The sequence below is a fragment of the Bos taurus genome, chromosome 3 (assembly GCF_002263795.3).
Source record: "Bos taurus isolate L1 Dominette 01449 registration number 42190680 breed Hereford chromosome 3, ARS-UCD2.0, whole genome shotgun sequence".
NCBI lineage: Eukaryota > Metazoa > Chordata > Mammalia > Artiodactyla > Bovidae > Bos > Bos taurus.
In genome coordinates this window covers 110,248,467-110,262,615 of record NC_037330.1, presented here as the reverse complement: position 1 = coordinate 110,262,615, position 14,149 = coordinate 110,248,467, and the positions used below count along the sequence as shown (strand labels likewise).

The 14,149-nt window shown below is 42.2% G+C and overlaps 1 protein-coding gene across 2 annotated transcripts in view; it reads right to left on the bottom strand.

Annotated features, from left to right (window-relative positions):
* The window catches only part of KIAA0319L (KIAA0319 like), a 97,109-nt gene that overhangs the window by 45,484 nt on the left and 37,476 nt on the right, over positions 1-14,149 (bottom strand). The gene's annotated exons all lie outside the window — the stretch shown is intronic.

Below are 14,149 nucleotides of genomic sequence, written 5' to 3'. Positions count from 1 at the left end.
GTATTTACCCAAGAAAAATTGAAATGTATGTTCATACAAAGACCACACAAATGTTCCTAGCAGCTCTATCTATAGCCAAAATCTGGAAAAACCCAAATGTCCATCAACAAATGGATAAACAAAGTATGACATGTCCATAGAGTGGGACACTAAACAGTAATAGGAAGAAACCAACTACCGATACATACGACAAGAATGAACATCGAGACACTACGCCAAGGGAAACAGTGAGACACAGAAGACTGCACGTTGCATGGCCCCGTTCACATGGAAAGTCCAGGAAAGGCAGATTTACACAAATAGTGGAGAGCCAGGGCTGGGTGAGGGCTTGGGGATGGCAAAAGGGAAGTGTGGCTCGTCTGGGGCAAAGAAGCACCAGGAAGTTCTGGGGGCTATGGAATGTTAACTGGCTGTGGTTATGATATACAACTCTATGTTCTTGTTTAGTTGTTAAGTTACGTCCGACTCTTTGCGACCTCATGACTGTGGCCTCCAGGTTCCTCTGTCCGTGGGATTTCCCAGACAAGAATACTGGACTGAGTTGCCATCTCCTTCTCCAGGCAATCTTTCCAACCCAGGAATCGAACCTGTGTCTCTTGCATTAGCAGGCAGATTCTTTACTACTGAACCACTTAGCCACAGAGGAAGCCATACAACTCTCTACATTTACTAAAATCACTGAATTGTACACCTAAAAGGAACGAGCTGCTGCTGCTGCTACTAAGTCGCTTCAGTCGTGTACGACTCTGTGCAACCCCACAGACGGCAGCCCACAATGCTCCTGTTCCTGGGATTCTCCAGGCAAGAACACTGGAGTGGGTTGCCATTTCCTTCTCCAAGGAATGAGCTTTACGGTATGTAAATTATATCTCAATAAAATTGTAAATTATACCTCAATAAAGAAGAGAATATAATGTATGATTCTATTTAAAAACTCTAGAAAATCTATAATAACCTAAAGCAGATCAGTGGTTGCCTGGAATAAGGGAGGAAATGGAAAAGAAAGCAAGGAGTAAACTCTGGGGGTAACAGATATGTTCATGACCCATTTTTGTAGTGATGATTTTATGGATATATACATATGTTAAAAATAATCAAATTATACACTTTAACATGCAGTTTAGGGAATTCCCTGGTGGTCCAGTGGTTAGGACTCCATGCTTCCACTGCAGAGGGGCAGTGGTCAGGGATCCCTGATCAGGGAACTAAGACCCCACAAGTTGTGCACCACAGCCAATAAATAAATAAATAAACCATTACAAGAATGTACAGTTTCTCATGTGTCAATTATATGACAATAAATCTGTTTTTAAAAAGTACGGTGTCGTGCTCGCTTTGGTGGCATGGTGTCCACAGAAGTCCAAAGACTCTATTCAGTGTGGCTGGAGTGGAAGTAGAAGGCAGTACCAAAATGTATGCATCCAGCCAAAAATGTATTACTATTGGATGCACAACATCACGTTCCCCTCATTAGACTGCTTCCACTTTTTTATTAAATAAATACTATCTCACCGTTGAGTGTGAAGCTCTTTCTTTATCTAGGAATTACTGCTTTAGAATGGATTCCCAGAATTAGAAGCATAGAAATATTTCTAAGTAAGAAAGGCAGATTTTTATTTTTAAAGAAGCAGTTTATTATCATTATTATTATTTATTTTTAAAGAAACAGAAAAAGGAGATATGAAACAAATTATTTTACTTCAGAAACTATGAAGTAATACTAAAAGATTTTTAGGGATGATATAGGGTCAGGGAGACCTGGGTAGAATTTCCTTGGGACAATTTTTTCTGGTACTCAACAGAAATCATAAAAACTAACCCACCTGCATAAATCACGCCCCTGATGCCAACACCTGTTTCTTCAAGGAAGCTTTATTCAGAATGATGGAAGGTTTCTATTCATACTCCTTTTCTCCATCCCTTCATTTCTGCCCCTTTCTCCCTCTTCCTTCTTCCCTACCTCTACTCTGGGCCTACCTTCTACACATAGGGCAAGCCAGACCCACTGATTAATATCATAATTCAAAATGACAAAAAATATCCTCCATCATAAGCAAAACAGAACTGTTTTGACCAGGAGCCTGCAGGGTATACATGGCCTGTTGATACTTATCCAGGTAGTGTCACCACAGTCCAGGTAGGAGCTCTCCTTCATAAGACACATGTTACACTAACGTCTGCTAAATATTAAAGACTGATTCACAAAAATTCAGCCCGCAACACATTTTTAGTTCAGACACAACTATATTTAAACAAAAACTACCACTGTCCCTAAAAAAAATCCTACCAGGGGAAAGATATCTCTCAGTAGCAAAGCCAGGGGGGCTGAATGACACATCCCAACCCAATTCTCAGCAAAATCTGAGATTAGAACATGGCAGGGTTTATCTTTGTAACAATCAGTTTACACAGTTATATCTCTCAAAATCTCCTTGAGAAACTAAGACCATCCATGAAAGGAGAAATGGGGAGGGATGATGGGAGTGTTAACTAAGATATGGCTGGTTTTGAGACTGTTTTCCCCATGGCTCAAGTTCTGCCAATTAGCAAAAGGCTGATACTGGAGCCACAACAAAACTCTCTTTATTTCTTGCTTCATAAGTTAGCTTACAAAGTAGTCAACAAACACATTTTCAAATTTATTTCACACAGTAAAAAGCAGATAATCACATCAACCAAAGACAAAAACCACATGATCATCTCAATAGATGCAGAAAAAGCATTTGATAAAATTCAATATCCATTCATGATAAAAGAAACTCTTACCAAAGTGGATATAAAGAAAATATATCTTAACATAATAAAAGCCACTTATGACAAACCCACAGCCAACCCAATACTTAACAGTAAAAAGCTGAAAGCCTTTCCAATAAATTATGGAACAAGACAAGAACTTCTAATAGTATGGGAAGTTCTAGCCACAGCAATCAGACAAGAAAAAGAAAGAAAACGTATCAAATTAGTAGGGAAGAAGTAAAATTATCACTGTATGCAGAGTACATGATACTCTCTCTATACACTGAGAAAACTATACAGACTCCACACAAAAACTGTTAGAACTGATGAATGAATTCAGAAAGGTAACAGGATATAAGATATATAGAATATGTAGAAATCTGTTGCACTTCCTTATACTAATAATGCAATATCAGAAAGTATAAAAAATTCCATTTAAATATCACATCATGTAAGACCAGATAGTATGAAACTCTCAAAGGAAAGCATAGGCAGAACACTCTAACATAAATCGCAGCAAGATCTTTTTGGATCCACCTCCTAGAGTAATAAAAATACTACTAATTAAACTTAAAAGCTTTTGCACAGCAAAGGAAACCATAAACAAAACGAAAAGACAACCCACAGGATGGGAGAAAATACTTGCAAATGAAGCCACTGACAAGAGATTAATCTCCAAAATACATGAACAGTTTATATAGCTAAATATCGAAAAAACAAACAACCCAATCAAAAAATGGACAGAAGACCTAAATAGACGTTTTTCTAAAGATACAGATGGCCAACAGGCACATGAAAATATGCTCCACATAGTCAGTTGTTAGAGAAATGCAAATCAAAACTACAATAAGGTACCACTTCACAACAATCAAAATAGACATCATCAAAAAGTCTAAAATAATAAATCCTGGGAGGGTATGGAGAAAAGGAAGCCTTCCGACATTGTTGGTGAGAATGTAAACTGGTGCAGCAACCATGGAAAACAGATTCCTCAAAAAAACTAAAAAGAGAGTTACCATATGATCCAGGATCATGTATCTAGAAATATATGTATCTATATATACACCATATATCTAGAAAAGACAAAAGCGCTAAGTGAAAAGATACATGCACCCCAACCGCTCACGGCAGCAGTGTTCACAGCAGCCAAGACATGGAAGCAATAGATGAATGGATGAAGATGTGGTGTGTAAATATATATATACACACAGACACGCACACAATGGAATATTGCACGCATACGTGTGTGCTCAGTGATGGCCAACTCTTTGCGATCCCATAGACTGTCGTCCACCAGGCTCCTCTGTCCATGGGATTATCCTAGCAAGAACACTGACGTGGGTTGCCATTTCCTACTCCAGGGGATCTTCCCAACCCAGGGATTGAACCCATGTGTCTCCTGCAGCTCCTGCATTGGCAGGTGGATTCTTTACCACTGGGAAAGCAATGGAATATTACTCAGCCATAAAAAAGAATGAAACAATGCCATATGCAGCAACATGGATGAAACCTAGAGATGATACTATGTAAAGTAAGTCAGACAGAAAAACAAATATTATATCATTCATATGTGGAATCAAAAAAAAAAGTAAAAATGAACTTATTTACAAAACAGAAAGAGACCCACAGACACAGAAAACAAATTTATGGTTACCAAAGGGGAAGTGGCAAGGGGGTGGGGAGGATAAATCAGGAGTACGGGATTAACAGAAGCACACTTCCATGTGTAAAAGAGACAGACAACAAGGATTCACTGTATAACACAGGGAACTATATTCAGTATCTTATAATAAACTATAATGGAAAAGAATTCTTTAAAGTATGTATCTATACATATGCATAACCAATTCACTTTGCTGTACACCTGAAGCTAACACAATAAATCAACCGTACTTCAATTAAAAAAAAACACCAACAGATCATCAGATAAAAGAACCAGAACTTAGATTAGAGGAGACAGGGTACAGTTATAGTGGAAAAAAGAATAAGGAAAAGGTATTATGGTTCAGGCACTAATACCTTTAGAAAGGGAAAATACAGTAACGGGGATTTTTAGAAAATAACTGCATGTACTGTCTTTGGCGTGGGGGCCTTTGTCATTGGGGAGCTTTTCTCTAGGTGCAGCGCACGGGGGCTCCTGTTGTGCAGCACAGGATGCACAGGCTTCAGCAGTTGCAGCACGTGGGCTCAGTGCTTGCTGCTCCTGGACTCTAGAGCACAGGTTCAACAGTTGTGGTGCGTGGGCTTAGCTGCTCCTCAACATGTGGGATCCTCCTGGACCAGGGATTGAATTATGTCTCCTGCACTGGCAGGTAGATTCTTTACCACTGAGCCACCAGGGAGGCCCTAAGAGGGATTCTTGGATACTCACAACAAAGAAACAGGCTGCCCAGTTTTTCTCTCAATGCAACAAGCCACTCCGGTAAGGTTAAAAAGGTGGAGGGTGGGGGGTGTTGAGGGTGTGTTTAGTGAACATATACACACAGACAACACGGGAAGGGCCTAGGTCACTAAGATATGAGAAACCCCCAACCCTGGTCCAGGCCAAAGGGCTGGAAGGGAACCTGGGGCTAATAAAAATTTTGGTGTCTGCTGCTCAGATAACTGAGAATGAGGAACTGGAGAAAACTAGGTCCTCAGAGAGTCCAAATAAATGTGTCAGGAAATAATAACCAGAAAAATAAAAGAACCCTTGGCAAAAATTTCACAAGTCTAAAGGATTAAAGGAAAGATTTAAAAACAAAAACTAAGAGAAAGCAACCAAGTGGAAAACCCAGAAAAACAAACCAAAACAAAAGTACAGATGAGGGGAAACAAAACTGCTTGGGTTTCTCTCCTTGGTTATGCAAGGCTCTCTGCGCTGCTGCTGCTCACACCCCACGCCTCGATCTTCTGGTAAGAAGTAAGTTCCAACTTTCTGTAGAGTCAGCACGAGTTTTCCTTGGTGATAAAAGACAGCAGAGAAGTGTCCAAGGGCTTGGCTCATTTATCCTTCTCAGACATGTGTTCTATAGAAAGCCACTTGCTTGCAGGGGTTGAAAAGGTGTAATATTGACTACAAATGGGGAGATGGTGCCGGTAGAGAAAGGAGCACCTCAGATCTTCTTAAGTCAAAGCTTACATGTGGGGATACCTAACTGGGCCTTTATTTGCGGGGCTCAAAGAGAACACTCTCCTTTCAGAAAGCAGGATTGGCTGCAATTAATTGCCAATGACTGAACTCCTTGTACTGCAAATGTTCCTGTACCCAATCAACAAGCTTTCATGCTCCTCCCACCAACAATTCAGAGGTTCATGACATAGAAAGGATAAAGTACTTAAACCAACAGTACAAGCTTCTCCTTCTCTAAGCTGAGAAAGGGGAATAAATTCATGGCATTCCTTTGCACTTCTAGAACTGCTAAAAGATCACAATACCTGCTTCTGCTGCTGCTAAGTCGCTTCAGTCGTGTCCAATTCTGTGCGACCCCATAGACGGCAGCCCATCAGGCTCCCCCGTCCCTGGGATTCTCCAGGCAAGAACACTGGAGTGGGTTGCCATTTCCTTCTCCAATGCATGAAAGTGAAAAGTGAAAGTGAAGTCACTCAGTCGTGTCCGACTCTTAGTGACCCCATGGACTGCAGCCCACCAGGCCCCTCCGTCCATGGGATTTTCCAGGCAAGAGTACTGGAGTGGGGTGCCATTGCCTTCTCCAAAACCTACTCTTGGATAAAATATATACATATTTTCAAAAGAATGAAAAAATGCTATTGACAACCCCAGGCCTTTGCAATTCTGTACGCATTTCAGGCAAAGACAAGAGCAATTTACCATACAATTTCTTCCTCCTTTGGATGCAGACTTGCTTGTGAAAACAGTACAAACTAAAAACTAATGCTGCTGGTCAGTCTTCCCTAATTAGAAGATCTGCAGTGCATGCATTTCTCTTACTCTTCCTAGTATGTTAAACAGAAGTGTGAATTCCAAGTCCTCTTCTGAAAGAAAGGCCTAGCAGTTAACTATTCTGAATGCAGAAGGTGATCGGACCACCCCACCAGTAGTCAATATTACACCAGCGCTATCCATGGCCTTGGGGATGAGAATGAAACTCCTAAGCATGGTGTAAGGTCAAACCTCACTTGTCTGGATCTGAAGACCTCACTTTCCCCATTTTTTAGCAAAGCTTACCATTTACAACATGTAATGCCAAACTATGTAACGTCTGTGTGTGACACTGCACAAAGCCCACTTCCACTGTTTCAAAGTTCAAGCTCAATATTCTTCCCTCCAGGTCCACCTACTCTCCATGTTAGACCATAAAGCTTGAGATCCTGTCCGTGCTTGCATGCATGCTAAGTTGCTTCAGTTGTGTCCGACTCTTTGCCACCCTATAGACCACAGCTTGCCAGGCTCCTCTGTCCGTGGCATTCTCCAGGCAAGAATACTGAAGTGGGTTGCCGTGCCCTCCTCCAAGGGATCTTCCCAACCCAGGGACTGAACCTGCATCTCTTAAGTCTACCTGCATTGGCAGGTGGCTAGCAGCAGTTTATTGCCACTGTCTATGACTGGTGAACAATAAGAAAAAGAACTCCCAGCCAACACAACTTCAGGATCCTCCCCCCACCATATACCTGAATCCTGTAAGGCCTAAGTTTGAGCTTTCACCATCTTCCAGTAGACTGTCAGGCCTGAATCTACCATAGGTCTAATTTTGCTTGTCTAATTTTATGGATCATAGTTATCCTGTAGCGTGCTGACTGTGTTCCTCTCTGCCAGTGCTGTGTTCCGTGACTTCACGCTGTAGTTTCAAACTGGTCATGGTGGTAGTATTTACACCACATAAATTAGTAAAGTCTACAACTCAGGACTTGACTTTGTTTTATAGGGGAAGACCCAGTTGTTAAACACTAACCACACCACAACTGTTACCACTACAACGATCTATACTTCCTCACCTTTAAAAACCAACCTCTTTTTCTCTTCCAAAAATTCCACTGAATTGTCTGGAACTTCTATTCCATGATCAGAAAGTCACCAGTATACTCAGTACCTTCATATTTTGTTCCCTAACCTCTCGCTACATTTAAATTTTCAGGATCTGGTACAAAATGAAAATGTGGCTTACTTGTTCAAAAATTAAGAATTTCAAGATAATGAGAGCACAACACTAAATCAAGAACAAGGCCTTTCTCAGTGTGAGGACCGCAGAAGCCGCATGCTCATAAAGTGATCCCCGACCTCCTTTTTAAAAAAATATTTATTTTTAATATATATTTTTGTTTTTCTCTAGTTGCAGCGAGTGGGGGTTATTCTTCCTTGCAGGGCACAGGCTTCTCATTGCAGTGGTTTCTCTTGTTGTGGAGCACTGGCTCAGCAGTGTGGCACACAGGCTTAGAGGCTCCGCAGCAAGTGGGATCTTCCCAGACCAGGGATCGAACTGGTGTCCCCTGAATTGCAAGACAGATTCCTATCCACTGGACCCCCAGGGGAGCCCCCTCTGACCTATTCTTAAGGGTAAGTCTGCACGCCTCTAAGGATGCAGTTTCCCATGTATCTCTGCAATGCAGTGGCTACTTATTCTCCCATACTTCAAGATTAAAAGTGAGATGCGATTTTATTTGCTCCCCTTCTCAACACCTTTTGCAAATTATTACTCTTTCATCTTCTCTGTAAAAGCCTCTTCTCCTCTGCTATCTTGCTGCACTATACTTCAACTCTCATCATAGCTGTCATCTCTCAACTTACTCATTACTCCTACCTTACTGACGGCTTTGACATCCGGCTCTTGGAATTTCTCTTCACTGCAAGTCCTGCCTCAGAGCAAGAGTGCAAGGACTACCCTGGAGAGAATGGGACGCCCGTGCTCAGGTTTCGGCGCTACCATACAGCAGCCATGCTGCCTGGGCCATGCTCCTTAACCTTTCTGCTCCCGAGTCTCCTCATTTATAAAATAAAAAACAGTAACAGGAAGTCATAGGATAGGTTGTATAGATAAAATGGTTTATTCGTGTAAAAGGCTCAGAATAGTACCTGACACACAGGAAGTACTCGGTAAACATTAACTGCTGCTGTTATCATCCTCGTCACCATCCTTACTAAAGGTCTCAAGGTCTACATGGATAATTCATTCAACATGTTCTTTGAGCTCCTTATCACCAATAAATTTCTTCTCTGCTCTATCCCAACAACTCTTTTCCATAGCTTCACCCTAGACCTTGTAATCACCGTAACTTCTACACCTCTGAAATCTGAAATTCAAATACCCCCATTCTCAGGACTACCTCCTGTCCTTCCAGCACATGTACTTGTCCCCCGTATCTGTTTCCCATCACCAAAATCTCTGAATGCCGGACTCCTGTACTGAATCTCTGTCAACCCCTCTCAACTCTGCCTCTCTTCCTTTCTTCTTCTATCTCTCTTCTATCCACTCTCTTGACAACGACCTCCATTTCCATGCCTCAATTTCCTTCCATACAAATTGGTCAAGTTCTAATCTTGGATGAATCAAACCATCAACCTTTCTTTGACAGGGTTGCTGAGAGGTCCTGAGGAGAATCATACAACTATAATTGTAAATGCACGTTCTCCATCTTCAAGGCTACCCAGCCATCTTTCTATTTCCTTACCTTGTTTACCATCTCCTATCCCGATCAATGGTTGTTTCAGACCTTTACCACTCTCTCCAGATCTCTCATTCTCCTGCCTACTATCCCCCCATCCCCACTCCACTTACCTCTGCTTCTCCTTTCAATAAACGATTTATTCCACTTCAGGAAAAAACAAGAATGAGATCAGAACTACCACAATTTCCTTCTCTTGAACCAACAGTCCACCTTAGTCACATCTATATCCACTCATTCCTTCCTTCCTATCACAATGAAGGAGATGTCTCTCCGCCTGCTTAAGACTTATCTAGCATTCTGTGCTCTGTATTCTAACCCCCCTGCCCTATGAGGCTGTGCTGTGCTCAGTCGCTTCAGTCGTGTCCAACTCTTTGTGACCCCTTGGACTGCAGCCCACCAGGCTCCTCTGTTCATGAGATTCTCCAGGCAAGAATACTGGAATGGGTTGCCATGCCCTCCTCCAGGGGATCTTCCTGACCCAGGGATGGAACCCATGTCTCTTAGATCTCCTGCACTGGCAGGTGGGTTCTTTACCACTGGCACCACCTGGGAAGCCCTACAGGCAGTGGTTCTCAAAGTGTGGTTCCCAGCCTAGTAGCATTGGCACAGGAGGAACTTGTGCTTTGTCACTCAGTGGTGTCCGACTCTTTGCGACCCCATGGACTGTAGTCCCCCAGACTCCTCTGTCCATGGGGACTCTCCAGGCAAGAATACTGGAGTGGGTTGCCATGCCCTCCTCCAGGGATCTTCCCAAACTAGGGATTGAACCAAGGTCTCCCATATTGCAGGCAGATTCTTTACTATCTGAGCCACCAGGGAAGCTGTAAAAATGCAAATTCTCAGGCCCCACTTTAAACAAAGTGAATCAGAAGCTTTGGAGCTAGGACCCAGCAATGTTTTCAACAAGGCCTCCAAGTGATTCTGTTGAAGTTTGAGATCCTCAGCCCTGAGGGAGAATTGTCTTTGTCCTCTTTCCTATATCTTCAACTTCCTTTAGGACAATGGTTCCCTTGCCCAAAGATCCTCCTTCTTGACTGCTCCATGGACCTTCTTGCACTTCTCCATTCTATTCATCACACAGTAACATATCTGACCATTTCCATCCCTGTTAAGATAAAGACTAATATTTTAAGAAGGCCTGAAGGCTGGCTCTTCCAATCCCAAAGAAGGGCAATGCCAAAGAATGATCAAAGTACCATACAACTGCGTTCATTTCACATGCTAGTAAGGTTATGCTCAAAATCCTTCAAGTGAGACTTCAGCAGTATGTGAACCGAGAACTTCCAGCTGTACAAACTGGATTTAGAAAGGGCAGAGGAACCAGAGTTCAAATTGCCAGCATTCATTGGATCATAGAGAAAGCAAGGAAATTCTAGGAAAACATCACTTCTGCTTCACTGACTATGCTAAAGACTTTGACTGTGTGGATCACAACAAACTGTGGAAAATTCTTCAAGAGATGGGAATACCAGACCACCTTACCTGTCTCCTGAAAAATGAGTATGCGGGTCAAGAAGCAACTGTTAGAACTGGCCATAGAAAAAAGGACTGGTACAAAATTGGTAAAGGAACACGTCAGGCTGTATATTGTCACTCTGCTTATTTAACTTATATGCAGAGTACATCAAGCGAAATGCTGGGCTAAATCACAAGCTAGAATCAAGACTGCTGGGAGAAATACCAACAACCTCAGATACCCAGATGATGCTATGTTAATGGCAGGAAATGAAGAAGAACTAAAGAGCCTCTTGATGAGGGTGAAAGAGGAGAGTGAAAAAGCTGGCTTAAAACTCAACATTCAAAAAACTCAGATCATGGCATCCAGTCCCATCACTTCATGTCAAAAAGAAGGGGAAAAGTGGAAACAGTGACAGATTTTATTTTCTTGCTTCCCTTGTGGTTCAGTTGGTAAAGAATGAACCAACTGGGTTCGATCTCTGGGTTGGGAAGATCCTCTGGAGAAGGGAAAGGCTACCCACTCCACTATTCTGGCCCAGAGAAGTCCATGGACTGTATAGTTCACGGGGTCACAAAGAGTCAGACACAACTGAGCAACTTTCACTTTCACTTTATTTTCCTGGGCTCCAAAAATCACTGCTGACAATGACTGCAGCCATGAAATTGAAAGACGTTTATTCCTTGGAAGGGAAGCTATGACAAACCTAGACAGCATATTAAAAAGCAGAGACATCGCTTTGCCAACAAAGTTTCATACAGTCAAAGCTAAGGTTTTCACAGTAGTCATGTACAGATGTGAGAGCTGGAACATAAAGAAGGCTGAGCACCAAAGAACTGATGCTTCTGAATTGTGGTGGTAGAGAAGACTTTTGAGAGTCTCTTGGACAGCAAGGAGATCAAACCAGTCAATCCTAAAAGAAATCAACCCTGAATATTCATTGGAAGGACTGATTGTGAAGCTCCAATACTTAGACTACCTGATGCGAAGAGCCAACTCATTGAAAAAGCTTTGGTGCTCGGTAAGACTGAAGGCAGAAGGGGCAGCAGAGGATGAGATGGTTGGATGGCATCACTGACTCAACGGACGTGAATTTGAGCAAACTCTGGGAGACAGTCCAGGACAGGGAAGCCTGGTGTGCTGTAGTCCATGGGGTCGCAAGAGCCGGCCATGACTTAGCAACTGAACAACAACAAGGCTCTGAACACCTCTGAAGCCTCTTCTTTCTCTAAAGGCCTCTTGTTCTGTTTGCCAAACAAGACCAGTCTCTCTCAACTTTTTGATCTTGCCATGTTCTGAGGCATCTAACACACTTTGAAATTGCTATTCTTTCTGCCTGAATTACTCTTCCTGTTTTTTTTTTCCCCTAACTCCTACTTCTACTTCAATCTCAGCTTCAACTTACCTTACTTAGGGTAGCCTAACTTTAGCCCTTAATCTTAATTAGGTCCCTGTTAGATGTTCTTATAGTCCTCTACTTATCTTCTTATAATGTACATTGAGGTTTTAAGTATTTAATGATCATAAATGTCATGCCTATTTTCCTTGCCAGAGTATAAGCTCTATTAGGGCAGAAATCAGGATCTTATTTGATATAATATTTGCACTGCCTTGCTTTTAGTACACCACCTTACAGACAGTAAATGTGCAGTAAGTATGTGCTGACTAAACCTCTGCACACACTGGACCTCTCTCCAGAATTTTTTTTTTTAACCTTTAAACCCCAGATGTAATTCCACACATACATTAAGAAATAAGTTAAACATCTCTGTAAACTCTTCCCTGCACATACACATCACTTGCCTGCTCAAGAGGATCACTTCTTCTTTTGTGTTCCTATTGTGTAGTATTGGGTTAGCCAAAAGTTCATTCAGGTTTTTCCATAAGATGTTATAGAAAAACCCAAACAAACTTTTTGGTCAACTCAATACATAAATCTACTATGTAATAATTATACACTACTGGGGGACTTCCCGAGTGGTCCAGTGGTTAGGAATCCACCGCCAATGCCAGGGACACAGGTTTGATCCCTGGTCTGGGACAATCCCACCTGCCGCAGGGCAACGAGGCCTGTGGGCCACAGCTACTGAGCCAACATGCCCTAGAACCCACGCTTCTGCAACAAGAGAAGCCATTGCAATGAGAAGCCTGCACACCACAAAAACAGAGTAGCCCCTACTCACTGCAGCTAGAAAAAGTCCACGCACAGCAATGAAGACCCAGCACAGTCAAAAAAAAAATTTTTTTAATAAAATTTTAAAAGTTGGTTCTTTAAAAAAAAAAAAAATTATACACTATTGTAAACACCATCTTCATGCCTGAGTTTCCACTAGACTATAAACTCCTGAGAGCACAGATCATGTCTTGTTTACCTCTAGTGCTTAGGAAAATACCTGACATTGATAATAAGTTAAAGTCGCTCAGTCGTGTCTGACTCTCTGTGATACCATGGACTACACAGTCTGTGGCATTCTCCAGGCCAGAATACTGGAGTAGGTAGCCTTTCCCTTCTCCAGGGGATCTTCCCAAATCAGGGATCAAACCCAGGTCTCCCTCATTGCAGGCAGATTCTTTACCAGCTGAACCACCTGAGAAGCCCAAGAATACTGGAGTGGGTAGCCTATCCCTTCTCCAGCAGATCTTCCAGACCCAGGAATCGAACCGGGGTCTCCTGCATTGCAGGCAAATTCTTTACCACCTGAGCTATGAGGGAAGCCTGACAATGATAATAAAAGTCCATAAATGTTTATGAGCAAATTGAACTTAATACTGTAGGCTCTAAAACCGCACTGAAAGGCCCTGCTATTCATTAGCTGCATGATCAAATTGTTTAACCTATTTGGACCTCAGTTTCCTCACTAGGAAAACGGGGTTAATAACACATACTTGGAAATATTGCTATGAAAATTAAACAAAATGACATAACACAATGATTAGCACACACAGTGTCTGGCATGTAGTAGCCTCCCCACTCTGGCTTTAACTTGATAGAGACAACCAGGACAAAACATAGACAAAAATAAGTCACAGCAACTGAGGGAGAATGAGCACAGGCTGAGTCATTCCTCTTAATCATTTGCCCAGGAAGACCAACAATGAAGAAACATAATAAACAGAATAAACTCTACTGGTAGTATCTCCCTTGGCATACAAAGCTTGGTAAGAACTCACCCGAAGCCTCTTGGCTAATAGCCACATCCGGCTCCCCAGACCAGCAGGTCCAGGTCTTATGCAGCACCGGGTTGGTTACTTTAGAATGGAACAGAAACTACCTCATAAGGAAAGTGTTTACCAGCAGGAGATGGGGGAGGAGGAGGAGAACTTGACTGCAACTGCATCAATCAAGTGTTTTGC